The 27,870-nt window shown below is 35.9% G+C and overlaps 1 long non-coding RNA gene across 1 annotated transcript in view; it reads left to right on the top strand.

Moving 5' to 3' along the window:
- The window catches only part of LOC139039896 (uncharacterized), a 127,736-nt gene that overhangs the window by 74,156 nt on the left and 25,710 nt on the right, over nucleotides 1-27,870 (top strand). The window contains exon 2 of the long non-coding RNA XR_011493195.1: nucleotides 6,930-7,033. This is a non-coding gene — a long non-coding RNA (uncharacterized lncRNA). The remainder of the gene's footprint in view (nucleotides 1-6,929; nucleotides 7,034-27,870) is intronic.

Below are 27,870 nucleotides of genomic sequence, written 5' to 3'. Positions count from 1 at the left end.
TGAATTTACCCAGTTGCCCAAGCCACAGATTTTGAATCTTATTAGCTTCTGTCTTTCCCTCATCTCCTACATCCATTCTATCTCCAAGTTTTGACATTCTGCTTACTAAGAATCTCTGGCAGCCATCCATTTTCCTACACTTCCGTGGATATTATCTCGGTTCAAGTCACCCTTGTCTCTCACTTGGCTTACCGCACTGAGGCCTAACTTGGCTCCCTGCTATTAGTCTTCTGCTCGTCCATGCTCAAAATCTGCTCCACTCTAATCCTTTGGCCGTTTCTTCTGGGCACTCTCTTTTTTTCCCTTTTGTGTGTGCGTCTTCCTCCACTGAACCATTAAATTTTGGAGTTCTTTAATTCTGTTCTCACTTTATCCTTTCTCCCAAGGGAATCATATCATGATCTCTCTGTAGTTCAGGATCTGTAGGCAAATCGTTCCTAAATTTTTATCTCTAATTGAAAATTTTTCTATATGATCTAGACCAATCTATTCAACCACTTTCTAAGTATTTCTACTTGACTGTCTCTATCTCTCAAAGCTTCCCAAGATCAATATATAGGAGTTCGAATCATGAGCTCCCATTCTTCTCTTTTTCAAGCTCCAAGCCAGAAACCCCAGAGTCATCTTTGTCACGTCTTAGTCCCTCAGTATTTTCTCAATGTCTAATCTACCACCAAGTCCTTCAGAGACCACCTGCTATGTCTCTTGAATTCATCCATATCTCTCTATCTCCACTGCCACCATCCTAAACCAGAATATAATCCCAATGTGTCTGGAAACTCTAGTAGTCTCTGACTAGCCCCTCCATAGCCATTCTTGTTCCTGCAACTCAATCTTGTTTTCCACACTCAGTACATGATATTTTCAAAAATTCTGATTATGTTGCTTCATTGCACTGAGATTAAAACATAGAACTCTTAACATGGCTTCAGGGCCATAAGTGATCTGGCCCAAACTTACCCTTTTCCCGTGTTCTCATCTATTCCACCTTGCTGTCTGTGCTTCCACCCTGCCAGCTCTCTTTCTATTCCTCACATCTTCCATATTCCTTTCAGCCACATTCCCCCAGTCTAGGATGTTCTTCTCCATAGACGCCCCTCCTCCCATAGACACTGCCCGTGACTCCTTCTTGGACTGCGCACCTCACCTCAAGTGTCGTTTCCTTAGGAAAAACTCTCTTGACCCATCGTTCCAGTTCAGGTTCCTTTTCTACGTGATCTGAGAAGGCACTGTTTTTTTATTCAAAGCATTTATCTCATTTATGCTCTCAATGGACTCTAAGCCATATAAAAGCTGAGGAGATGTCTGGTTTTGTTTACCATTGTATTTCCAGACACTATCACATTGCCAGAAACTCAATCACTATTTATTAAATAAATAAATAACCTGCGTTTCCAAAATTCAAATGGGATCATATTCTTCTCCTGTTTAAACCCTTCAGATAACCTTCCACTTTGGTCAGGATAGCGTTCAAACCCCTTAACGTGGCTGTAATTCACCTCACACTCTGATTCCTTGTCAGTACCCAACCTCATCTCCATTCAGTCTCACTATACCAGTATCTACTGAGCACACAGTGTGTACCAGCGGTGCTATGTGCAGAGGGTTGAATGATGAGCAGGATAGATTCTGTGCATACATGTGGAGCTTACAGCGCAGGGCAGGCATTAAACAAACAAAGGCAACTTTGATGAACCAAGTGTTATATAAGTTATAAAAACACTCCCTCCTTCACACTTTATGTTCCAGCCAGCCATAGCAAGTTATTTTGTTTCCTAACCACACTGTCCATCACTTGTCTTGTGGTCCTTACACCTGCTGTTCTCTTGTCTCTTTCTTCTATTGGCACACTTGTGTTTCCTCTATTGACTGTTCCTCACTCTCCATCCAATTTTGCCTGGCTTGCTCTTTCTTACTAAAACTAAAGTCTTTCCAATATTGTCCCTTCCTATGAGCTCCTATAGCCCCTTGTACTTCTACTACCTTTGCATGTACAGCTCTGTGAGTGTCTCTTACTTGACTGTATGCTCCAGGAAGACAGGCTTGCATCTGGCTTGGACACTGTGTCACAATAAGATGTGCTCACTAAATAGATCTTAACTGAGTGAATGGATGCACCTCAAGTGAATGCATGAGCCAAGCGTTGTATGAGTGCAGAGTAGAGGGATGTTACTATGTTACAAATGAGGAATAATTTATTCAGCACTTAAGATGCCTTATTTGGCCAGGAAAAAGTTTTTGGGGAGCTACAACCTTATCAAAAGCACATTTAAAATTACCAATGTTTGATTTCTCCCACTCAGGCCATTCTTGTGATTTGGCAAGGAGATTGCAGCTATTGACAAGGACCCTGCTATCACCAAAAATCCTGTATAGCACACCTCTACCACCAGCCTTCTAGGCTGGATATTAGAAAAACCTTGGAAATTCTTGAGGAAAAGCTACTTAGGGACAAATGTTTCGTGTTCCTATCCCTGATCACATAAGGTCACATCATATCCCGTTGGAACTAAGGAAGATAGCAAACAGGGTTTTCCTGGATGCGCTGATGGAGGCCGTTGTTTAAATCACCCACTCTAGCCAAATGGCCGTGGAAATAGCTCACCTTTTCTCCTGATAGAACCCAAGAGGAGTTGGGAAACCTGGGTGCCATTGCTGCCTTGAAAAAGACTCAGATATCCAAAATGTGTTTGTGGGACAGGAAATAATGCAACAGATACCTTGTAAATGTTGGCAAGGAGCCACAGGCAAAGAAGACCCTGAATAGTGCTTGGGGAATGGTGCTTCCTGTATACTTGGGTACCTAGATTTTGGAAACTTGGCTATTTTTATATTGGCTATTTTTTTCTCTACTTATTTTCATTTTGATTTCTCTTAAGACATAGTGAAATTCTCTTTGAAAATGCCAGCTGGCCCCAAATGTGCAATGAGGAGCCAAGAAAAGTGGATGTTTTGTATTGTTAAAAGATAAACTGAGGTTCATTAAACTTTTGAAGAATTTATTTGAGCAAACATTGATTAAAATGAGGCAGCACCAAACTGGAAGTGGTTATGGGGGCTCCACCAACAGGGGCTGGGGAGAGGCTTTTGTAGAGCAGACACGGAAGCAAAGCAAGGAAATTGATTGGCTACAGCTTAAGCGGCTGCCTAATTTGGGCAAACCTCATTGACCGTTTGTGATTGGTTGCTCTTAAGTTTCCATTTCTCAGCCTTGAGGCATTTACAGGAATTGACTCTGGCTGAAGTTTCAGTTTGCTTCGGTAGGCTGCCAAGACATTAGAGTCACCCCAACGTGATAGCCTCTTTGTTTAATGACTTTTATAGTGTCGTTGTCTTTTGTTTGTTTCGTTGTGTGTTGTCTGGTCTGGTTGTAATATTACAAGGGGTGTCTGCTCCCTAGGGGGTCAAGAATAAAGGTGGCATCAAGAATTAAAGTGAGAGACTATGACGCAGTGGAATAGTAAAGGGAGAGTCAACTGTTCTTCCACCAAAGTTTATTCAATCTTAGATAGTTCTGCCCTCAATCTAAAGAGAAATTTCATCTTCTGAGTCTGGTATTGCAGCACAATCTGTAAGGACCACACATTTTGGAGTTTAATGCCTTATTTTCTTCATTACAAGAATCTTTTCAGATGATGATCATGGTGATGATTTTTAACAGATTGTTGATGTTTTTGGTAACAGCTTCCTTATCTGACTTGGAGCACTTTTACCTGTTATTTATTTATTTACTTATTTATTTATTTTTGATGACAGATCTTATTACATGAGCTAACACAGACCAACGTGGAATTGCTGCAGGTTATTTTACGCTTCTAGTATTTTGGAGAGAATTTATAAATCATTCAGAGAGAATTTCATGTGGCATTAATCAAAAAAAAAAAAAAAAGGAAAGAAAGGGAAAAGCCCCAAGAAAATGAAAGTACCTTTCTCCAGAATGAAATGTATCAACTGTTAGCCAACAGAAATATAAAACAGTCCTAACCTTTGGTTATTGCTTTGCATTTGAATGCTCATAACTGTTTTAGAAAGCTCAACGCCCACACCACAGGATCTTGCTCCTCTTTAATTTTCTCTAATTTGTGTAGTGAATAACCAAATACTCATAATGCAGTTAGAAGATAATCAGGCTTGTAATTATGTTAATTGCTGGAGACTTACATCAATCCTCCAGCAAACTGATAGGATTTCAGAACTATTAACATGGCAAGAGAGCGAGGGAGAGCCGGGGATGGGAGAGTGGGGAAATTGATGCACAGCCTTGACTTCTTCATTTAACACTGAGAAGACAATGGAGCCATATATGAAAGAGGCCTTCAGGGAAGATGCTCAGAAAACAGGGTTTTAGGTTCCAGAAAATCAACCTCTTCTGTGGCTTTTCTTTCCATAAATAATCACATTGTCTACTTATTTTTATCATAAAAAGCCTAATTCAAAGAAAACAGATAAACAGATGAGAGGGAAAAAGTGAGAGAGAGAGAGAATTACTATTTGCCCTTTACCTGTGTTACTGAGAGAACATCAAACCAAACAAGATGTAGCGGCTGTCTGCGATTCTACCCCGGAAGTGTCCTTTTCTCCTGTGGTGATGCCCAATGGTCAAACGGTAACTCTGTTGTCATCCATCTTTAGACTGCCATTCATCCATTAAATCTGCAGAACCCCAACATTAAGTTTATTTCTAAATACAATACCTTAAAATATTAATTAAGATTTTCAAGTTTTCTTTAGATCCGGCTGAAACTAATCTGGACATCCCGGAGCCTGCTGTGGGATAGTGTTTCTTGCCTTCTTCCTTAGACCAAACAGTCTGGGAAGCCTCCCCTGTCCTTTCTTTCACCCTTGTCTGCTGTGTGGTATGGCAGGTGAAAAAGGCCTGGGGTGTGGTTTAAGTGCTGCTTAAAAAAGATTTATTCTCCCACATTTTTACCACCTCATAAAGTTAAAATTAAAATTACCTCAGACAGGGTTATGGAGAAAAGGGTTGTGCATTGTTGGTGAGAATGTAAATTGATGCAACCACTATGGAAACAGTATGGATGTGCCTTAAAAAATTAAAAATGGAAGTGTTATATGGAATATTATTCAGCCATAAAAAAGAAGGAAATCCTGCCATTTTCAACATGAATGGATCTTAAGGACATTAAGCTTAGTGAAATATGTTAAACAGACAAAGACAAATACTGTATGACATCACTTATATGTGAAATCCAAAGTTAACCAGACTCACAGAAACAGAGAGCAGCTTGGCAGTTGCGAGAGGTGGGAGGTGAGGGGTGGGCGAAAGGGTGAAGGTGGTCAAAAGGTACAAATTTCCTGTTATAAAATGAGTAAGTTCTGGGGATGTGATGGGCAACATGATGACTAGTTAACAATACTGTATTGTATATTTGAAAGTTGCTAAGAGAGTTACAAGTTCTCATGACAATGAAAAAAAATTTGCAACTATGTGAGGTGATAGATGTTAACTAAATTTATTGTGGTGATCATTTCACATTATATACCTACATTAAATCATTATGTTATAAATTAATACAATGTTATGTGTCAATTATATTTCAATGAAGCTGAGAAAAAATTCATAAAGAAAAGAAAAAAACCACTGTTCATCTACTAGGAATAGAGAATTTGGTCAGAACTGATGCTACGTTATATTTAATCATCATCAGCCCCTTTGGTCAAAAGGGGAGACGATGACCTCACAAAGGTTTTGTTTATCATCTGAAAATAAAGGACCTAGAGATCTGCTGAGTAGCATGTAGCTGAATGTCACCTAACCATTATGATTAAGGTAAATTGAAAGGCTTTTCTTTCATCAAACGTGTGCCTACTAAAATGACCCTATGCAGCAAAAGTAGGCCCGTAAAAGCCAAATCTCTCCCATTGCTATTCAGCATGAATACATACAAATGCTCATTTCCATCATAACTTACATTTTATATCCTTAATGTCAAAATCAAGTGACAAATTTGGGTTTCTAATTCACCATATGTTTACTGCTACTCGGCCATTTGGGAAGCATGTTGGAACTATACAGGGCATAGTTAAACTGCAAGAAGATTGTAAGCTGAGTTAAATAAGGTGCATTACATAACATTCACTCATTTTCTGCCAGATTTTTTGATTAATTGTTAACCGTTAAAGCAAACACAGGTTCTTAGAGTTTATGAAACTGAGTCATTAAAGCGACCACTTGATTAGATTTTACCGGCTACTAGAAAAGCAGAAAGGGAAATATATGCTGAACGCAGAACTACTTTAAAGGAGGTAGTTCCTCAGAAAGTATCAGTTAACAGGCAATTTATTTGGAAAAAAGAGGATGGTGCTCTCATCAATAAAAGAGTAATCACCAGTTACAAATATTCAAGAATAAATGAGTAATTGAAAAAAGGCCACATTTTGTGAAATGGAGTGATAGGAAAATACATTACTCATAGAAACTAGAAAATTTTCCTGTAACTTATTTATGGTTGGCAAATTGTCCAAAAACCTAATTAGACAAACTTATGTTCTTGGAAGAGATCTCAGGCTAGCTCATTACATTAACTCCATAAATTTGTTCTTTCAGAAATCTCCAAGTAGACAACTAATCATACAGTTTCTTGCTTTTTCTCATTCCTTAATTTCAACTTTGTCATTGGCTAGAATTTTAGTTGTACTGAGCGTAGAAGTAATTGACCCAGAAAAATTTATTTAGCTTATAAACCATCACTTTAAATCAGATGCAGATTTAGAGATAATTCAGTTAACATTCTACTATGATTTCTCATCAATATTAAAATATGAATTTCATCTCCAAACTCTTTAGTTTATAAAATGACAATAGAATTTATGATAGTATTGTTATGTGAGGAAGGAAAGGACGTTAATCCTCAAAACTGTACTCTATAAGATTGAAATTGGTTTTATAAACATTTGTTTCTTTTTAGACCTTCTCAAGATCATGGAAGAATGAAAGTGCCAATGGTGGAAGACTAATGACGGGATTCTGGTCAAACTCACAATGAATAGATGGCTTACATTCTAACTACATGTAGGTAAATATACTACAAGCTATTTAGAAATAACTTTTCTGGACGTGGTAGATGGGGCATAGTATTTTCTATATTGAAACATTGCATTTTAGCCCATTTAGTTTCATAAAATGTTACTAAAAGAAATAAAAAACATATTTTGTTTGCAAATTCCTTCCTCTTCCTTACCAACGTTCTTTTTCTGTGTTCCAACTTCTCCTATAATTAACAAATCCGGGTCTGTACAGATTTTCCCCAAATTGCATCCAGGTTTCTATTAACTCTGTAGTAAGATTTTGGCTTCTCCCACTTCATGCTGGTTTATCTCCTTACTTGTTAAAATACTTCAAATGAGTGATTAACGCAATGAAGAGTAGCTAAAATCCATATTTAAAGTTTAAAAGATTATTGGGCCCAGACATCCTGAGAGCATTAAAAATATGAAGGAAAGTGGTTAGACACGAACACTGAAATGACTTTATTTGAGAACTAGTATTTGTCAAAATCAGGCTTATGGCCCTGGGCAGGGACCTTCAAAATGTATTTTAAAAGTAAATATTCCAGCCGTTTAACTTGAAATCCTCTGTGAAAACTCTAGAAAGAATTGCCTTAAGGTAGGACTAAATTATTTAAAGCTTATTCCTTTTGCAGTTTAATTTGTATCCCTAAATTATATAATAGTGAAAAGAGATTCAGAGTTGAAAGTGGATGTATGCCATTTATGTGTTAAAAAAACAAAACTAGTACTATGTTTGTGTACTAACATGAAACTTAGCCTTATTTGGCTTATATGAGAAAGAAGAAAAAAATGAGAGAAATTAAGAATTTTTTCTTTGAAAGTTCAAAACTGTAATCGCTGATTCTGGTTGCGAGATGGCTCAAGGCTTTCTTGAAGGATTTGGACTCCTGATGGAAGGACTGGCTGGTTGTCACCTCTCCTATTGGTGCTGGAAGAAGAGTTAGATAGAGTTTCCATTTATGGAGTAAAAACTGTTTTCAAGAGCACAACCAGAAGGACCTACAACTGGAATATACAACTATGTACTAGAGGGGCTTTGGGGAGAAGAAAAAGAAGAATAAAAAAAAAGACGGGCAACAGATGTTAGCTCAGGTGCCAACCTTTAAAAAAAGAACAACTGTTTTCAAGAAAAGAATGTAGAAATAATAACAAACTTTTGAGGAGATTTAGATAAACTGTTGGTTTTGTGTGTGTGTGCGGAGAATTTTAAGGGTACTATAAGCATACAAATATGGATAAAAGTTTGTCTTAAAATAAATCTTTAAAAATTTGATCAAAGGGGCATGTTGTTCAGAGATAAAAACCTCTTAGTGGTCCTATGGTCTTGGAGGTGAAGATATTGAAAAATGAGATAGAAAATTAGATTTAAAAATATACACCGCAAATGTAAGTTCATTAAACTCATAGTCAATGATATTGAGAAGGTTTTAAATCTTGGATAAAGGAATATTATTACAAAAGGACATGTAGTAAACAAACAAACAAACAAACAAACAAAAAACCCTGAATTTAAACCAAAAATATACCATAAGAAGGAAATAAATCGTATGCACCAATACTGCATATAACAGCTTATATAAATAAATCAAATATGATATTTTATTTCACAAAATGTTCAGAATATGCCATTGTGCATATTCTTCTTTTCAACAGTTGGTGGTAACTAACCACAGTTGTAATAACCCACAAATTTGCCACATGGTAAAACCAAATGAATTTTGCGTTACAAAAATATATTTTTCATAGCAGTGACAATAAAGGTGTGTTTATGAGTTACAAGACTGCAAGTTATTTATGAACTATTTAACATCAAATTACCAAATGATACCTGTAGAGAAATCCTAAGCAAATGGGAAGTTAAGAAAATAATTAAATCATGGAATTATGATGATACTTTTGGGGAGTATAAATTGCCAAACAAGCTTGCTCCATTTGTCAGGTTGCCCTTAAAGGGACTGAAGAGAAAAGCCTACTTATGGTTATTCCAATGAACACTTCAATTATTATTTTGTTAAAGCATCATACTATTACTGGTATGGAATGAAGAATTCGTAAAGCGTTTTGATTAAGCACACTAAAATTGTGTTTCTCCAGTTAATATATGAACTGAATTAGAATTTATTGAAGATAAAAATGTCACTTTAGATATGTAATAACTCCTGCGGTCTCAAATGAATGGTAATATCTCAAATGGATGATAAAAGATTAAGTCCATTTTACATAATAACTCACATAATTTAGAAAGCAATTGACTGGGTGGAAAAATGTTCTATTTTTAATACTTCTGATTTTCCTATAAATGGACTAGAGTAGTGGTGCAAATATAATCCTAAACAGTAAATAACTCTCTTGCTTCTCAAATCTATCCTTTACTTTTCATGGAGTCATGATTTGTAAGGGTATCCCAATCAAATTTGCATCTTTAGGACTACTAGGAAACCAAATCACCCATCTCTGATACCTCAAGGTACCTGTTTCTTATCTGATTTTTAACATTCCTAAACAAGTTAATCTTAACCATGGTCTAACTTTTAGATTTATGGAAGGTCTCTATGGTCTTAATCTCACCTAAGTTCAGCACAAATAAACTTTAAAAAAAAAAAAAAAAACTTAGTGTTTTTTTTCCAAAAAGACTTGAATCTTTAGAGCAAGTTTAGATTTATAGAAAAATTTAGGAGATAGTACAGAGAGTTTCTATGTACCCTGTAACCAGCTTCCCTTATTATTATTAATATGGCACATACGTTACCATTAATGAACCACCAGTGATACACTATTATTAACTAAAGTCCATTATTTATTCAGGTTTCCTTGGTCTGTACTTAGTGACCTTTTTCTGTTTCAACATCCCATCCAGGACCCCACGTTCTACTTAGTAATCATCTTTCCTTAAGCTCTTCTTGGTTGTGAGAGTTTCTCTGACTTTCCTTATTTTTATTTTTAAAGATTTTTTTCCTTTTTCTCCCCAAAGCCCCCCGGTACATAGTTGTATATTCTTCATTGTGGGTCCTTCTAGTTGTGGCATGTGGGATGCTGCCTCAGCGTGGTTTGATGAGCAGTGCCATGTCCGTGCCCAGGATTCCAACCAACGAAACACTGGGCCGCCTGCAGCGGAGTGCACGAACTTAACCACTCAGCCATGGGGCCAGCCCCCTGACTTGCCTTACTTTTGATGAGACTGATGGTTTTGAGGTGTACTGGTCAGGTTTTGTAATGTGGGGGACTGGAATTGGCCACCCCAAGATATGTCTCTTTGGCATCAGGATTATCTGGGGCTTGTTACTTTTAAAAAAACTGCAGACAGGAAAGAATCTCTGAAAAGTAGAATTTATTTACCCTTTGTTAAGAGACATTTACATTGTAAGGGAAATCCCTGTCTGTAAAGGTGTCTCTCTCTCTTTACCAGGAAGAAGGGGGTTGACCTTATCTCTAGAAACTCTTCATCAAAGCAGAAGGCAAGGACTTAAATCTGCATAATAATCTTACTCTTGTTTACTGTACTTGTCTGGTAACCTCCTGTAACTGACTCCCCCCACCCCCAACATCCTCCTTTGTCTTTAGGGTGAGGGCTTCAGCCATTTTGGCGAGTTGCTCAGTTTGCCTGAGCCTTTCCCATGTACACATGTTATAAAGCTTAGCTTAATTTTCTCCTGTTATTCTGTCTCATGAATTTAATTCCTTCTCTGGCCAGAAGGACCCAGAGCAGGTAGAGGAAATGTCTTCCTCCCCTACCGTAGGATGCCTTTCTTTTGGAATGTGTCTGATGTTTTTCTCATGAATAATCTCCTTTTGCTCGCCTCTCATTTACCTCAGATTTCTCCTCACAGCTATCTCAAATCTTTGCCATGTATGAGTGGGCTCTTCGGAAGAATTTCATTACTCGTGAGTTTTCACTGTAAGTCTTCTATGAGTATGAGATGGTTTCTCTTCCCTGAGAGTGAACAGCTCCATGTGTAACAAGCTCCTTTGAAAAGTGAGAATGACCTGTACCCTGTCTACCTTGAGCATCAAATCCTGTTGCCTTTATTATGGATTTAATGGCCCCACTTCACCTACTCTGCTGGAAGCTGTTTTAAGAGATGGGGAAGAAGAGTTTAAAGTTATACAAATCAAGACTACTTAAAGTCATAAAATAAAATAGAAAAATGAAGTAGTTTAACTTTTTCCATCACTTGCTCAGAAGGACTTCTAGTAGGTGGCAAAATTTGCATCAGCACTCCCTGTATTTACCAAAAGCCCATTTTTGACCAATGTTATCATTTTCTCCTTTCACAGGATGTAGTATTTTCCTAGTAGTCACATTTCATACGAAATAAAATCCTTTAAAAAGTTAACAATCTGGCACTTAGTAGGTATTTAATAAATGTTTGCTAAGTAATGACTGATTGAATAAATATTGAATAATATGTTTTGATCTATGTGACCTTTGGTAAATTATATTCGTATTTCATCGGATGCTTATTACGTGAAGGAGGCTATGCTAAGTGTTTCAGGTGAAGCAAAGATGAAAAATTTGAAGCTGTGGAGGTCCCTCTGCTCTCTCTGGGTTTTCTCCTGACCTGTCCTTCCTTACCTCTAGAGAAGCCCTGGCAGTAAGGTTCTGGGCTTGGTGATCATCCTATTTTTCCATCCCTCTGGGGAAAGATATTTAACCTCTCTGAGCCTGAGTTTCCTTTTTATGTAGAATAGGAATAATGATACTGATTCATTAGGTTATCGTGAGAATTATATGAGGCAAAATATGTGAAGGGCCGAGTCCAGACCCCTGTCCTTGGCATCTGCTCCTTAATATTGACTCTCCCTCTTTTCCTTCCCCTCCATCTGTTTCTCAGGGCCTCTCTAGTTCCTTACGTGTTTTCTTTCTTTCCCTTCCATATTTGGTCTCACTTTAAATCTTATTTGCATCTAATTCACATGCGTTATTACTCTTCTGTCCACTACCACAGTCTCTTTGCTCCCATTTCCTGTGTTTGCATTTCAAGGTTTGTTTTCTGTTTTTTAAATACAGTGAAACCGTGCTAATCCAGCGGAAACCTCGAGTGTCCAGCCTACTGAACGTGGCTTTTGGAAGAATTGTCAACTTTCAGTTGATTGATAGTGGCAGAACCCAGATGATGGAGGTTGATGAGTGGCCAGATGGTGAGGAAATGCAAGTGGACTTTGTGGGTTATATTTTAAACATCAGAGAAAGGAAGAAAGGAAAGGTGTTATAAGACGTCCCCAGAGAAGAGAGTATACAAGGAAATGAGAGCCAAGAAGGGAAAGTTAAACGAGGTAAGGTTCACTTGGGAGAAAGGAATACAAAAAAGGAGGAAACAGCTTTAAGGTATAAAGAAAGAAAGTTAATTATTTGCTCTGGAAGTTTCTACTGAAAAGTTCAGTACAAAAGTAGAGTCAACAACTTTTCTTCCCCCTCAAAGACTCTTCTTTCATTATAAGATGTGCAGAAAAATAGCAAAATATTTTAACTTAAAAGGATGGAACAGCCAATTCCTTTTTAGTCTTTCTCTTATTTAATTGCAAAATATACATAAAATAAAAAAATACATATGAATAGTTTAACGAATAATTATGAAGTGACTGACTACTCATGTTACTTCCATTCACTTCAGGAAATAGGACTTTGCCACTTCAGGGGTCCCCCTGTTCCCCTCCCCAACTATAAATCCTTCTATTCCTTCAGGAATTTCCACTGCCTTTCTTGTCATTATAATTTCCTTCCCTTTAAAAATACTATTAAGAACTCTTCCAGCATTCCGAAACAATATGGTTTAGTTTTGACTGTTTCTGAACTGTGTATGAATGGAACTGTAACATATGTTTCACTTTTTTTCTTATTTCTTTCATTCAACATTGTACTTGTGAGATTTATCCATTTTGTTGAATGCAGCTGTAGTTCATTTTTTGCGTTGATGCATAATATTCCTTTGTTGAAAATACCGAAATTTATTTATGAGTTCTATAGTTGATTGATATTTGGGTTATTTGTAATATGTGGTATTACAAGCAGTACTGCCATGAAAATTCTTGTACCTGCCTCTTGGCACATATTTGCCTTTGTTCCTTTAAGTTCTCTCCCTAGGTGAGGAATTAATAGGAGACATGGGGAGTGTGAATTTTAAGCTGTGGAAAATGCTGATCTCTTTTCTGAGGTGATCATGCTGATGTACACATGTATCATCAATGTTTGAGCATTTTCAGACTTTGATTTTAATTTGTGTTCATCTGATTATTAATGAAATTGAACACTTTTTCAAATATTTATTGACTATTTGGATATCTTCTTTTGTGAAGCGCCTATTCAAGTCTTTCGACAATTTTCTTTTTCCCCCTCTTATTTATTCTTAGACGTTCTTTATATATTCTAGACATGCTCTTTTCACCAATTTTATTTATTGTAAATAACTCCTTCCCTTCTATCTTTTGTCTTTTATTTTCTATAAGGTCATTTTGGTGAACAAATTTTTAAATTTAATGTTTTAGAATTTATTATTTTTTTCTATAATGGTTTATGCCCATATTTCTTAATGATTTCTTAAAGGTACTGTCCTACATGATTTTAATAACCTTATAGATATTTTTCAAGGTTTATGTTTAATACATTTAGAATTTATTTGTTTTTGTAATTGGAATAAGGTAAAAGTCTAATTTAATTTGTTTATGTCTTGGTAATTTTGACCCTCTTCATGTTAACATGCATTTTAGAAGCAAATTTTATGTTCCCTAAAAGTGCTTTTTGGAAACTGATACAGTTTTAAGATATTGATAATTTGGTGAAAATTGATATTTTTAAAATATTGAGCCTTCCAATCATAAACATGAAGCATCTCTCTAAATATGTAGATCATCTTTAATGACTCTCAGGAAAGTGTTGTAATTTTCTCTGTGCATGTCTTGTAGGTCTTTGTGAGATTTATTTGGCATTTAGCATTTTATTAAATCTAGTATAAAAAATTAGGGACACTGAATATTAGCTTTTTCCTAATTTAGTGACATATTTACTAATTTTTTGCTGTTTACTCTTTCTTGTATTTCAATCTTCCTATGTACTATCAACTTCCTTCCTCTGCCTACAGTATATCCTTTAGAATTTTCCTGAGTGACCTTCTTCAAGTGACAATCTCAGTTTATTCCATCAGAAAATGGCTTTATCACACATATATTCTTTAAAGGTATTTTCACTGGGGGTCTAGAATTCTTTCATTCCATTGAAGATTTGGCTCCACTCACTTGTGGTTTTTATTGGTGCTCTTTGAAATGACATCCATCAGTTTAATTATCGCTACTTTCAATGCAATTAAAAAGTCTCATCTGGTTGTTTAAAGAATTTTGCATGGTCTTTGGTGTTTGGTAATTTTACTAGTATGCCTCTAAAATTAGCTTTTTTTTTCTTTTTAAACCTTGCTATGGTTTGTTTAGTATAAGAATCTATGGATTGATATTTTCCATCAATTATAAAATTTCTAATCTCGTGCCTTTTAAAATATTACTTTAACCTTTCTCTCTCCCTTTTCTCTCTCTCTCTCCTTCTGTCACCTCTTAATGGAATTGTAATTAAAAATATGTTAAGTGAGCACAACCAGAGGCACTCACAACTAGAATCTGCAAATATGTACTGGGGGGCTTTCGGGAGAAGAATTAAAAGAAGAAGAAGAAGATTGGCAACAGTTGTTAACTCAGGTGCCAATCTTTAAAAAAAAAATTGTTAAGTGAAAAGTATTCCATGTTCATGATGGAAAGATTCAATATTGTTAAAAATGTCAGTTCTTTCCAAATTTATCTATAGATTCAATGCAATCTCAATCAAAATCCCAAGTTACTTTTGAAATATTGACAAATTGATTCTAAAATTTTTATAGAAATGCTGAAGACTGGGAATAGCTAATACAATACTCAAGAATAAAAAAACTTGGAGGACTTACTCTACCCTGATTGTAAGACTATCAAGTTGCAGCAATCAAGGCAGGGTTCTATTGGAAAAACAACAGACAGATCAATGGAACAGAATGCAGAGCCCAGAAAAAGACCCACAGAAATATGGGCAACTCATCTTTGACAAAGGAGCAAAGGCAGTTTAATGGAGAAAGCGTAATTTTGTTTTTATTTTAAATAAATGATGTTGGAACAATTGGATGTCCATTTGCAAAGACAATGAATCTAGACACAGGCCTGATGCCTTTCACGAGAATTAACTCAGAATAGACCATAGATCAAAATGTAAAATGGAAAACTATAAAACTTCTAGGAAAAAAAGGTAGGAGAGAATCCAGGTGATCCTAGTTTTGGTGATGAGTTTTCAGATATAACATCAAAATCATGGTCCATGAAAACTAAATTTGATAAGTTGGTCTTTATTAAAATTTAAAAATCTCAGTTAAAGACATAATTAAGAGAATTCAAAGGTAAGCCACAGAATGGGAGAAAGACAGAATTTGCAAGACAAATATCTGATAAAGGACTTGCATTGAACATATATGAAGAACTCTTAAAACACAGCAAGAAAATAAGAAACCCACTTAAAAATGGAAAAAAGATCTGAACAGACACTTTACCGAAGAAGATATATAGATTGCAACTAAGCATATGAAAAGATGCTCAATATCATTTGTCATGAGGAAATTACAAATTAAAACAAGAAATCACTATACACCTATTAGAATGGTAAAAATCCCTCCCCTCCAAAAAAAACCAAAACCCAAGCAAAAGACCCCTAATAATACCAATTGCTGGCAAGGATGCAAATCAACAGGTACTCTCATTCATTGCCGTTGGGACTACAACACAATACAGCCACTTTGGAAGATGGCTTGGCAGTTGTTACAAAGCTAACCACAGTCTGAGGATATGGTCCAGCAATTGCACTTCTCGTTATTTACCCAACTAATTTTAAAACTTATGTCCATACGAAAAATCTGCATGTGAATGTTTCTCTTTCATTCATAATCTCCAAAAACTGGGAGTAACCAACATGTCCTCAAATAGGTAAATGGACAAACACACTGTTGTGCATCCAAAAAAATGAAATATTATTTAGAAATAAAACGAAATGAGCTATCAAGCCACAAAAAGACATGGATGAATCTTAAATGCATATTGATAAATGAAAGAAGCCAGTCTGAAAGGCTACATATAGTGTGATTTTAATTACATGAGATTCTAGAAAAGGTAAAACTGTAGCAATTATAAAAAGATCAACAGTGGCCAGGACTTTGGGTGAGATGGGGAGGGTTGAAAAGGTGAAACATGGGGGATTTTTTAGGGTGAGGAAACTGCTCTGCATGATACTCTAATGTCGGATAAATGACACTGTACATTTGACAAAACCAATTGAACTTTATGGTACAAAGATTGAACCTTAATGTCTGCAAATTGAAAAAAAATATTTAGGAAGTCAGGGGACCCCAAGATGGGATACAGAATGTGACAAAAATAAAACAATCTAACTGTATTAAAAATGTATGAAACAAGCCACCAAAGACTGAGGGCAAAAGGTATTGACCTAAGTAACTTTAAAAAATAAGCAGAGTCTGGGGCCGGTCCCCTGGCCGAGTGCTTAAGTTCCTGCGGCAGCCTGGGGTTTCTCCAGTTCAGATCCTTGGCATGGACATGGCACTGCTCATCAGGCCATGCCGAGGCGGCGTCCCGCATAGTAGAACTAGAAGGACCTACAACTAGAATATACAACTATGTACTGGGGGGCTTTAAGGAGAAGAAGGAAAAAAAATAAGCAGAGTCTGTAAGACTAAAGGCAAAATAAACTGTACATAAACACTATATTCTATTTGACAAAGTTGTTTTGTATGGAGGTGTAGGTTAATATTTCTGATACCACTATTCACATATACTGGAATTAAACAAATAAATGGATCATGGATGCTAGGAACCAGATTTCTCAATGTTGGAGTGAAAATTTACAGATAAGGAAGGAGAAGGGGATAGAAATATCCATGTGACAATGGATTGGAGTTGGAGACATTGTATGAATTCATGTTAAGGTTAGTATAGATACAGATGGTTACATATAGGAATATTTATGGATATGTGTATATACACAGGTTAGTTTACACACATGTATTTCATTGTTCTGAGAAAGCTTGGAAGCAGTGGCACCCCACTAGCAATGAGCATAACTAGTACCCAGATCTTGGTTGCTAATATCATTTTCCAATTTCCTTGGAGGAATGGGTGATTCTAGGACTGGATCAGGAAACACACAAGATGAGTTTGGAGCATCTTGTAGTACACGAAACTAAAGAAAGAAGTATTAAAAAAATTTTAAAAACCTACGTCAATGAGAGAATGTCAAGGAACCAACTGAAAGAGCCCCCAGTGGCCAAATCTGGAACAACTTGAGGAATAAAATAAAGTAGCATCAGTTTACAACTTCAAGTATAAAGCAAGCATCATGAGTCCATACTGATATCAAGAAGTGATTGATTGAATAAACGGATGAATGAATGAATGAATTAATAAGTAAGTAAATAGGAAAGAAGAGCCAAATATCCCACGTAGAAGAATTCCAAATAGTTTATGTAGAGTCTCCACTCTTAAGGAGGTTCAATATAACCTCCCACTCCCTGAGTGTGGGCTATGCAGTGTGACTTCCTTCCGAACAGTGTGATCTGGAGAAGGGGGAAAAGATGACTTTACAGTGGAGAAACCTGAAAAACGCTTCCTCAAGCCGGGCGATCAAGGTCAGCATCAACAATGATATGTTGTGTTGAATGTGTACCCTTGATAGGATATGATGAATGACACTTTACTTCTGTGGTCTTTCTTCCCACAACAAGTAAGCCTAGTCCAGTCATAGTAAAAACATCAGATACATCCCCATAGAGGGACATTCTATAAAATACATGACCAGTATTCCTCAAAACTGTCAAGGTCATCAAAAACAAGAATAGTCTGAGAAACTGTGACGGCCAAGAGAAGCCTAAGGCGACATGATTACTAAATGTAATGTGGCATCGCAGATGAGATCCTGAAAGTGAAAAAGGATATTAGGTAAAATTGAGGAAATCTGAATAATATAGGGGTGTTAGTTAATGATAATGTACCAGTATTGATTCATTAATGGTAACAGATGTACCGTATTACTATAAGATGTTAATAATAGGGGAAATTGAGTGTGGGTTAAACGGGAACTCTGTTCTATTTTGTGTGTGTGTGTGTCAAAACTAAAACTCTTCTAAAATGAAAAGTGAAAAAGAAGTACATGAGACTTTCTCACAGATGTTCTTGGTCTCTTTACCTCTTTTCCATGTTTTTCTCTCTCTCTCTCTTTTCTCTGTTGCATTCTGGCTAATTTTTATGATCTACATTCCAATTCAATAATTCTCTCTTCAACTCTGTGTAACTTGCAATTAGTTTCTAGTTTTGGCTTTAGTATTTCTTTTATTAGAAATTCCTTTTGCTTCTTTTTTTAGTTTCTTGTGGATATTGAAGCTTATTATTATTGATATTGACAAAATTATTTATACTATTATTAAAATCAGTTCATTTAATAACATGTTCTGAAAATTTTAATAGCTAATATTTGTGTGAATCTATTCCTGCTGTCTATTGTTTCTGCTAGTTTTGTTTTGCATGCTTTATTTCTTTATGTGTTTGGTTTTTCGACAGCTTACTGCTTGTTGTCCTTGAAAAATTATTTGTCAGAAGGGATTTGTTGAAAACTAGAATTAAGATGCCTTCATTCAGAGAAGATTATTTATGTATTTTACTAGTTTCGGGACATTTTTATCCAGTTCATGATTTGAGTTTGCCTGTATCATAAAGACAAGGTGAACCAAGGCTACAAATCTACACATGACATCTCAGATTATCGTTTTGTTTTCTTTTTCACCCTGCTTTGTTTAGTACCAAAATAATCTTCCTTGTAATCCATTGTGTGTCTTTAGTTGGATAGATTAATTTCTGGTTTACCTTTTATCTTAGGCATTTAGTACTTTGAAAATCCTGCTGAATGTAAAGAGGTTCTCCTGTTAAACTTCTTATTTTGGGTGGCCACTGAGCCTTATCTTCTATCTGTCTCACCTGATGAGGTTGCCAAACTGAAGCCTAAGTTTTCGTGGATCAGTGAATTCTTCAAAACAAAAGTGCCTTCAGTGCTTTGATTACCTGCTTTCCTCTTTGTGTTTTCTACTCTCCTTATGTTTGGGCCTGGGAATACTTTACTCTTTTGTCAGCTCTGTCTTGTTTAGGAGAAGATATTTTTAACATTTTATCTTGTGCTTTATTTTCAGAGGGAAGTATGACTTGAATAACCTGGTCCAGAATAAGGGGAAAAAAATTCCCAAAATATTCTTTTAGTAAATATTTAAGTGTTTATTTTGTTCCCAACATGGTTGTAGATGCTGGAGAGACAGCAATGAATGAGACAATAATCTCTATTTTCCAGGAGCTAATATGTAATCAACAAAGATCAAAAATTTAAAAAGTAAAGTAGTGAGAAAATTTTAGACATCAGTGTTAGATGGCGTAAATCTTCTTAGGAAATTAGAATTCAAGGACATTTTATGAATGTGTGGATAAGGGATTAGGGAGCTCAGTACCTTTGAGATGTTACTCAACATGAATGCCAGTATTCCTGAGCAATAACATAGGTCCAGTTGAATTTAAGTAGTATGAGATGAAAAACAAATCCAATCAGTATAATTGATAATTTTCCTACTGGTACTTGGATGCTCAGGAACATCGAGAAAAGAGAAACTTATACTCCTTTATACAGTGGTATGACACATGTATTTCCCTAAGACGTATTTTGAGTGCAAATCTAGATGCTAAAATACTATTTTTCAATGTCATGCACAAATATCCTTTAAATTGTATCATACTAAACTATACTAAATTTTTATTAGTTATGTTGTTTACTTGTCAACCCAGATTGTCCCGGGCCTTGACAATATGTGAATTTAAATGAACATATAATAGTACTCATCAACTTTGTTAATCTTTTCAAAGATCAACTTTTAGCTTCGTGGATTTTTTATATTATATTTCAGCTTTTCTATTACATTGATTTTTTCTTTTTTTTTTCCTGCTTTTTCTTCCCAAATCCACCAAGTACATAGTTGTATATTTTAGTTGTGAGTCCTTCTAGTTGTGGTATGTGGGACGCCGCCTCAGCGTGGCCCAATGAGCCGTGCCATGTCTGCCCCCAGGATCGAACTGGTGAAACCCTGGGGCGCAGAAGCAGAGCGCATGATCTTAACCACTTGGCCGGCCCCCTTTATTATTTTCTTCTTTCTATTTTCTTTTGCATTTCTTTTCTTTTCTTTTATTAATATGGAATCTTAGATTATTGATTTTCAGCCTTTTTATTTCTAGATATATTCATCTAAGGCTATAGATTTTAGTCTTAGATCTCTAGCTGTGTTTCACAAGTGTTAATATGTGATATTGTTCTTATCATTCAGTTAAAAGCATTTTCTAACTTTGCTGTGTCTTCCTTGACTTGTGTCTTATTTGAAAATTAGCAGCTTAATTGCAAACAGTTGGTGATTTTCTAGTTAACTTCTCTTATTAATTTCTAGTTTAATTCCTCTATTGGCAGAAAATGAGTGAAATCAATCCTTTGAAATTTTTGAGACTTCTTCTATGATGCAGCATGTGGTTAATTTGGTAAATATCCCATATATAGATGAAAAATAATGCATTTTGTGGTTGGTGAAAGCAGTGTTCTATATATTTCAACTAACTTAAATTTGTTAATTAAGTTTTTTGTCCATTTATGTCTTTTTATTTTCCTGTTCTATCATATACTAAGAATGTTTTGTCCTTCACTGTGAATGTATCTTCTTTTTTTAATATTTCAATTTTGTTGCGTACATTTTTGTTATGTTATTGAATGTATATTGATTTTTAATTGTATAACTTCCTGGCGGATTGATGCTTTTATCATTATGAAATATTTTTTTATCTCTAGAAATGCTTTCTATATTAAAATATGCTTTGATATTGGTGTAAAATAGTAGATTTCTTTGGGTTACAGTTATCACAGTAGATATTTTCCATCCCTTTACTTCTAAATATTTTGTTCCCTTTACTTCTAAATATTTTCTTTCTTGTATTTAGGATACAATGCTCATGTAAGCAGCATTTCTTTTTTATTTTAATTAAAAGTATCTTAATTTAAATTTTTTAAAATCCGAATCATTAGTTTCCGCCTTTTAGTATGGTTTTGCTTCTTTTTCTTAGCGAAAACTTCTCGTATTTTATTTATCTGAAAACATCTTTCTTTCCATATTTCTATTGAGAACTCAGCTCCCTGTCTTATTGTTTCTTCTTTGAGAGTAGTTTATTGTTTTTCTCTTGGTGCTTTTAAGATAGCTCTTTCTTTCTGTCTGTTCTTCTGTCTGTGTCTCTGCCTCCCCAACACCAACCTCTCAGCAGTTATATTATAACATGCCAAGTAGAGCTCTTTGTACTTGTCCCTCTGAGGTTTGAGGCATTCTTGAATATGGGGTTGACATCCTTTAATAATTTGGAAAAATTCTTTGCCATAATCTCTTCAACCTGCTATTAAATTCATTTTAGATATTATGCATTTTAATTTCTTAATCTCCATTTATTTCTCTTTTCTTCCAATTTTCTGGTGAAATTCTCCCCTTTATTATTTATTTTCTCCACATTTTACCATATTTTATTTACTATGTCAAACATGGTTATTTTAACATTCTTGTCTGCTAACTTCACTCTCTAGATCACTTGTAGGTCTGTTTCTATTGCCATTTTTATAGTTCTTGTTGGTTTTGGCTAATTTAACCTTGTCTTTTGGGACATAAAATTATAAAGGCTCCAGATGATGTGGAACACCTCTTTCTTTGCTCAGATGATTATCTTAATCCAGTCAGGGACTGTGCCATTCAGGCCAGGATTGAAGTTTTGGTAAGGCTCAGGCTACTTCTGGCTCATCCTGTGACTCTAGAGTGTGTCTCTCCAGGATATTCAACTGGCAAAGTGGTGCAGTCAACAATCCCCCCCATGATGGAATATTGACTTTAATGATCGAATATTGAATTCTATTCCTCAGCTTGCTTAACTTTTTCGTCTCCTCCCTGTCCTTCTTCACAATTTTGCAGATGTCTTGAAGGCGAAAATGGCTATATGTTTGATGTCTCTCCAGTCTCCAGTTTGTCTCTAGCCTCAGGAGAATGTCAGAAGCACAGATATTTCTCTTTTCCCAGAGTTGGTCTCCTGCTAGAACAAAGCTCAAATGATCAGCCCCTCCTTCTGCACAGAGAATCAGCAAATGCCTTCAGGGAAAATGAAGCTGCAAGTCATAGCTCCCCCTCTGGTTCTTGATCTCGCTAATCCTCATTGCTTGGGTACGTCTCCGACACCTTTAAACAAATTATTTTCTAGCATCCTCAGGTTTTTTTCTTGATGTTCTTGGTAGAAGGGTTGTTGTTTCACAAGCTACTCAAATCCATCCAGAAGCTCGTAATAACATTTAGACACAGATTTGTCGAGGATGGTGATTTGCCCTTGCTTGACTGGACCTTTGGACTGGAGCATATCAGTCTGTAGTAGAGTCTTTCTCGGAGGGGACTGAGGAGTCATATCACTTGAAAAAAGTCCCTGGGTGATTCTTGGACTCACCTCTCACCCATCTCCTCTTTCATCTACTTGAGAACTTTTGTGCTGATGATTTTCTACTTTTTCTTCCCATTTCAAATTCTCATAGGTAAATAGTAACCTTGTACTTCTTTCCCTTACTCATTGCATTTTTTCTTTGGATGTAAAGAGCAGCATCGCAATTGAATGAAAATGATTTAGGAAAGTTTCCAGGTTGTTTTTAGTGTGCTTCAAATTCCATGTACATGGTGACCACTCTGGAATAGATATTATTGCAAATATTATGGCAAACTCTAAATCGCAGATAATGTAATCATTATTAATGCAAACAATTGCTTATCATTTACTTAAGAGTGCAGTATTTTCTTGTATTGAGGTTGAGGTTAAATTCTGGCCCAGGTTTGTAACTTTTAATCACTTCTTTGAAAGCAAACCTCTGCAAAGTCTTAAAGATACCATTTTGACAGATTCTTACCATAACAAATAAGTAACTAATTTAGAATTTTCTCGCTACTTCTATTCTGTCTTTTAGTTTCTCCCTTCCACAACTTATACATTGTTAACTATTTCTGGCAAATTCTAGACAGTATATCATAAATGCTTTCATACTTGTTCTGTCAGCCACCATTTTCCATCCCTCAGTTGGTGTAGTGATGTCTTTAGAGAGGTCTTCCCAATGTCTAGATGAAAAGGCTTCACCATTGCGCCTCACCTTCTCCCATTGCTCTTGCTTCTTGCTAATGATTGTTACTATTAGCCCCATCTCTGTTTAATCCAGTTTGATTATCTCTAAGGAGATTTTGTAAATAAAGGCAAGACTGCTTAGACATAAGGAGCCTTGACTTTTTTTTTGTTTTTTTACAAAATATCACAAATACTTTTTGTTTATTTTGGCAGACAGCTTTTTCTATAACTCAGTAATGAATCCATAAGGAAGTGACATGAGGACCAGTCTCTGAGGCAACACAACTCCCCACCCCGCTCCCAGCCAGCACTCATTCTCCCTCTGCATAATTCTTCCTCAAGACTGCATTAATACATTTGAAGTTTTGGTTACTTTTACTTTTACTACATTCACTACTTTTTCGAACTTTTCTATACCCCAACATAAATCCAACCACTGCTAATAATTGCTTTTAAATGCATGATATTTTTTATTGCTACTTATTCAGTTAATAAATCATTTCTTGTCTCTTGAATATAATTGCAATAACATGCAAGTAAGTAATTTTTTAATTACTCATTTACCCTATAAGAATATTTGTAATTTCAGTAGTAAAACCAGGCTAGTCTGATGTTCATCTGCTAAAATTTTTTAACTGTCTGGCCTCAGGACTGATTCTTGCAGGGTGACATTTAGTTCATTTTATTTCTTCTCTCAACTTCCAAAAGATCTGTTTATAATCATTTTTTGTCAAGATCAGACATAGAAACAGTTCGTGATTGAAGGACTGTGGATCTTTTCAGGTCTAATAAGCGCTTTGTTGAGCTCCCTCTCCAGACCCCCTAGAGCAGCCTGGAATACGCGCAACCAGCACAGCAGAGTTACCCACGTTCTTTCTCCTATCGCCCTCCTTTCTAACTCGTTGTCACCCCTGCGCACACACCAAAATCACTCCCAGAAGACAAAGATGTTGTCAGTGAATAGTTTTCTGGCATTTGTTTTATTTTTCACAATATAGTTTTTAGCAAGAGACTTTTCACTTAAAAGGATTGTCTTTTTAAAAAGAATTTATTGAACATTAGAGGCACATGGCAAATTTGGTATCTTCCACAGAGACTTAGAAGATGTAATTTTAAAAGTTTCTTTTATTAGCCTCTGAACTGTGGATGCTATTTTGGAGAAAATAAATACTTGGTTGTTTTCGGTTATATGTACAAACAGCCTGATATCTGTGAAAATGTCCCATAACAGGCCTGAAGAGTTTACTTCCTACTACTCCATGCTTCTCTGATGACCATTGGTCTGTTGGTGGTTACATGATGGCTCATGTTGCTTCCTGAAATAGAGCGTGAATGTGCAAGTTGGCCTGCCCAATTCCTCCCACAGGTGGGCAACGCGGACCACATGTTAATGTTCTCTGAAGGTGGAAGGAGTCAGCGTTCACAAGCTTACATTGGGCAGGTTGGGTGGTGACATGGTGTAGGGTCACTCACATGATTTCTTCTCTGGGATCTAGGAAAGGACCCTGGTTCCTGTTTAGAGAGAGTTGGAAGAAACAGGCCATGGGAGTGGGGAGGGAGGATTGTGGGGATGTCTCTAGGTAGATTAATGCTGAATCAGATCATCCATTCAGTAAATAAGTAGGGAAATTTTATGTTCCAAGGACTCTTCGAGATGCTTGGAATCCAAACATAAAAACACACAGCTACTGTCCTGTCACTAGAGATTTTTTCACACTTTACAAACATAAAATAGGGATTTGATTTCAAAGTTGTTAATGACAAAATTTTGAAATCTATTTCCAGATTTTCCTCTAGCTTTCACCATACACTTCTCTTTATAATACCATTAGTACAGACGAAAGTGAGAAAGCTTCATTTCCATCTTCAGAGAATTCAGTATATATCTATGCAGATGTCTTTAATTTCCACATATGGGGATACCACTATTTCCTCAACATTCCGTACCCAAACTTTTCTGTCCCAAGTTTTCTGTGTCTAACTAAATGGTACCGCTAGCCACTTAGGTGTTCAAGCCAAAACCTTGGGAGTCATCCCCAATTCTGCTTTTTCACTCACACACCTCACATCGAACATATTATCCAGTACTTCATCTCTATCTCTAAAATATGCCCTATATCTGTCCCCTTTTCTCTGTCTCTACTGTTACTACCTCAGTCCAAAGCTTCAACAAGACCTACCAGCTCAATTCAATAACTTCCTTACATTTCCCCTAGTTTTCATCCCTGTTTTTACACAGTCTGAGGTCTATTTAGAAGCCAGAGTGATCTTGTAGAAATGTATATCAGGTTACATACCTCCTGTTTTTCACTGAATTTGGAAAAAAATCTAAACTTTTTATCACTGCCTTTAATTCTTATGTGAGCTGGCCTCTGCCACCCTCTAAGAATGAGCCTTAGTTCTGTTCCTGGCTTTGGCCAAGTTCGTTCTCAATTGGGTGCCTTTCTACTGGCACTTCCTCCTGAACTCTTCTTGTTGCTACCTTCTGCATCTCATTCAGATCTTCATTAGAAGACTCATTTTCTGCCTATTCAGTCTAAAGTGGCTTCCTATTATTATAATATTACCATCTTTTATTATTTTTGTGGCACTTATTATAATATAAATTATCTGTTTTATTTATTTGAATAGTCATTTACTCCTGTAAGCTCCATGAGAAAAAACATCTTGTCTGTTTTTGGTCAAGGCTCTGTCCCCAGCACCTTGAACAGTACCTGGCTCACAAGAGAGGTTCAATAAATATTTTTATATCAATAAATGAATGGATTTTCATTACCCTTATGTGAAAGAGACTGAAATACAGTAGAGGTATTGTATTAAAAAGTGTCAATTGATAACGACAGGTCCCAAGGAGTACGGAAGAAATACAGCAGAAAAAAGTGTTTTCAGAGGAGGCTGGGGTTAATTGGTTAAGATTTAAGAAGGAAATACTTTTGAGGTAAATTTGAAAGATTTGTGGTGTAGGACCTATTTATTCTCAACAAAAGGAAGCTTTTAGTAATTCTCACTTCCAAATTCTATGTTGTTATAAGAAGTAGTAAAATGGTAAAAGATGGAGAAGCAGGTGGTTTTAATTCTATCTGTAATAAATCTCAACTGTTAACCATTTGATGAAACAGGGAATCTGCATGGTATTGACTGCTCTTACTGATAATAGATTTCATTTTTAATTTTCTCAGAAAATATAGTCAGCTCTGTCCTTGCTGTTAAGGGTCATTCAAAAGGCTGGATTATAAAGGTATAGCTCCTGATCTGAACAACAACAACAATTGGGTGAGTCCGGATTCACTGCTGTCAGGGCAAGCCGCCTGGTTCTGCCATTTCTTTTCCCATATGCAGCTGATGAAAGGTGAAAAGAAACAAACATATTTCTCCTGGAGCACAAAGTCCCAACCTTTTCACTAAGCTTTTCTCTTAAGGGTCTGAGTCATGAGGCCTGTTCAAGTTCTCTTGGTCATTTTCCCCCATAGGTAATGGAAGAGAGAAAGACAAGGGTCTAAAAGATCAAAATTCCAGAGTAAATAACTGTAATGAAAAGAACAGCAGGCTAAGAGGATGAATTAAAGTAGTATTTGAAGTCCTGTTACATGTCTAGCTCTGGGTATAAAATAGAATAGGGCACACTGCTTTACCACAAGAAGTGTACTTTTATCCTGGGATGTCAAATTTACATTCCTGAAAAATGAGCAAATGGCAATGTGCCAAATGGATAATGTGCCCCAAACAATTATTAATAATTTTCTACCTTTTCTGTCCAGCTATTGAATAGTCTCTTGCAGGATCTCCTGGTTTTTCTTACCATGCCACTCTAAGAATAGAAATCTTCCCTCCATTTTTTCCTTTTTTAAAGTTAACTCTTTCTGCAAAGTGACCAGGGTTACCAGATGGCTAAGCCCTGCCTTTTGTAAGCTTACAGTCTTGGGTAAAAGGGAAGAAGAGACTATAACTGTGTCTCTCTTTCCTGGGTGTCCTCCACATTTCATCCCCAACTTTTACTTGCAACAAGAGCAAACATACATTTTCCTTTTTCAGCAATGATATTTCATTACCCATAGGCTTTGAGTTATAATCATTGAAATATTTCAACAGAGGATCAAATTTGTATTAGGAAGAACTTAAAACATGTCAAATTGTTTTTTTCTAAATTTAACAAATTTCCGTCTTCTGTTAAATAAAAAAGAAAGGTGTCATTAAACATAATAACATTACCTATCTTTAACATTACCTATCTATAAACCTTATCATAAACCAAATTGTTATAGAAAGATCACATTTTTCTCTTTACACTCTATTAAATCAGAAGCTCTATTCCTGTCATAGGGAATTAACAGCAATTTCAGCAGTGAGTCTCATCTGTTTTTGTGTGACAAAATCTGTGGAAATCATGCTACAATAAACATGCAATACTGTCATATGAGCTAAGAGTAATTTTATTAAAATAAAATATTATTATATTTATATACAATAGTCTTTCAATTAATATTATATCATTACTATTTTTAGAAACAGTATTTCTATTTTTCCATCTATATTCTGTCACTTATTATCTGTTTAGTCACCTGCTAGAATGCACAG

This window comes from Equus asinus, chromosome 12 (assembly GCF_041296235.1).
Source record: "Equus asinus isolate D_3611 breed Donkey chromosome 12, EquAss-T2T_v2, whole genome shotgun sequence".
Classification (NCBI taxonomy): domain Eukaryota; kingdom Metazoa; phylum Chordata; class Mammalia; order Perissodactyla; family Equidae; genus Equus; species Equus asinus.
This window is presented reverse-complemented; position numbering and strand designations above follow the sequence as displayed.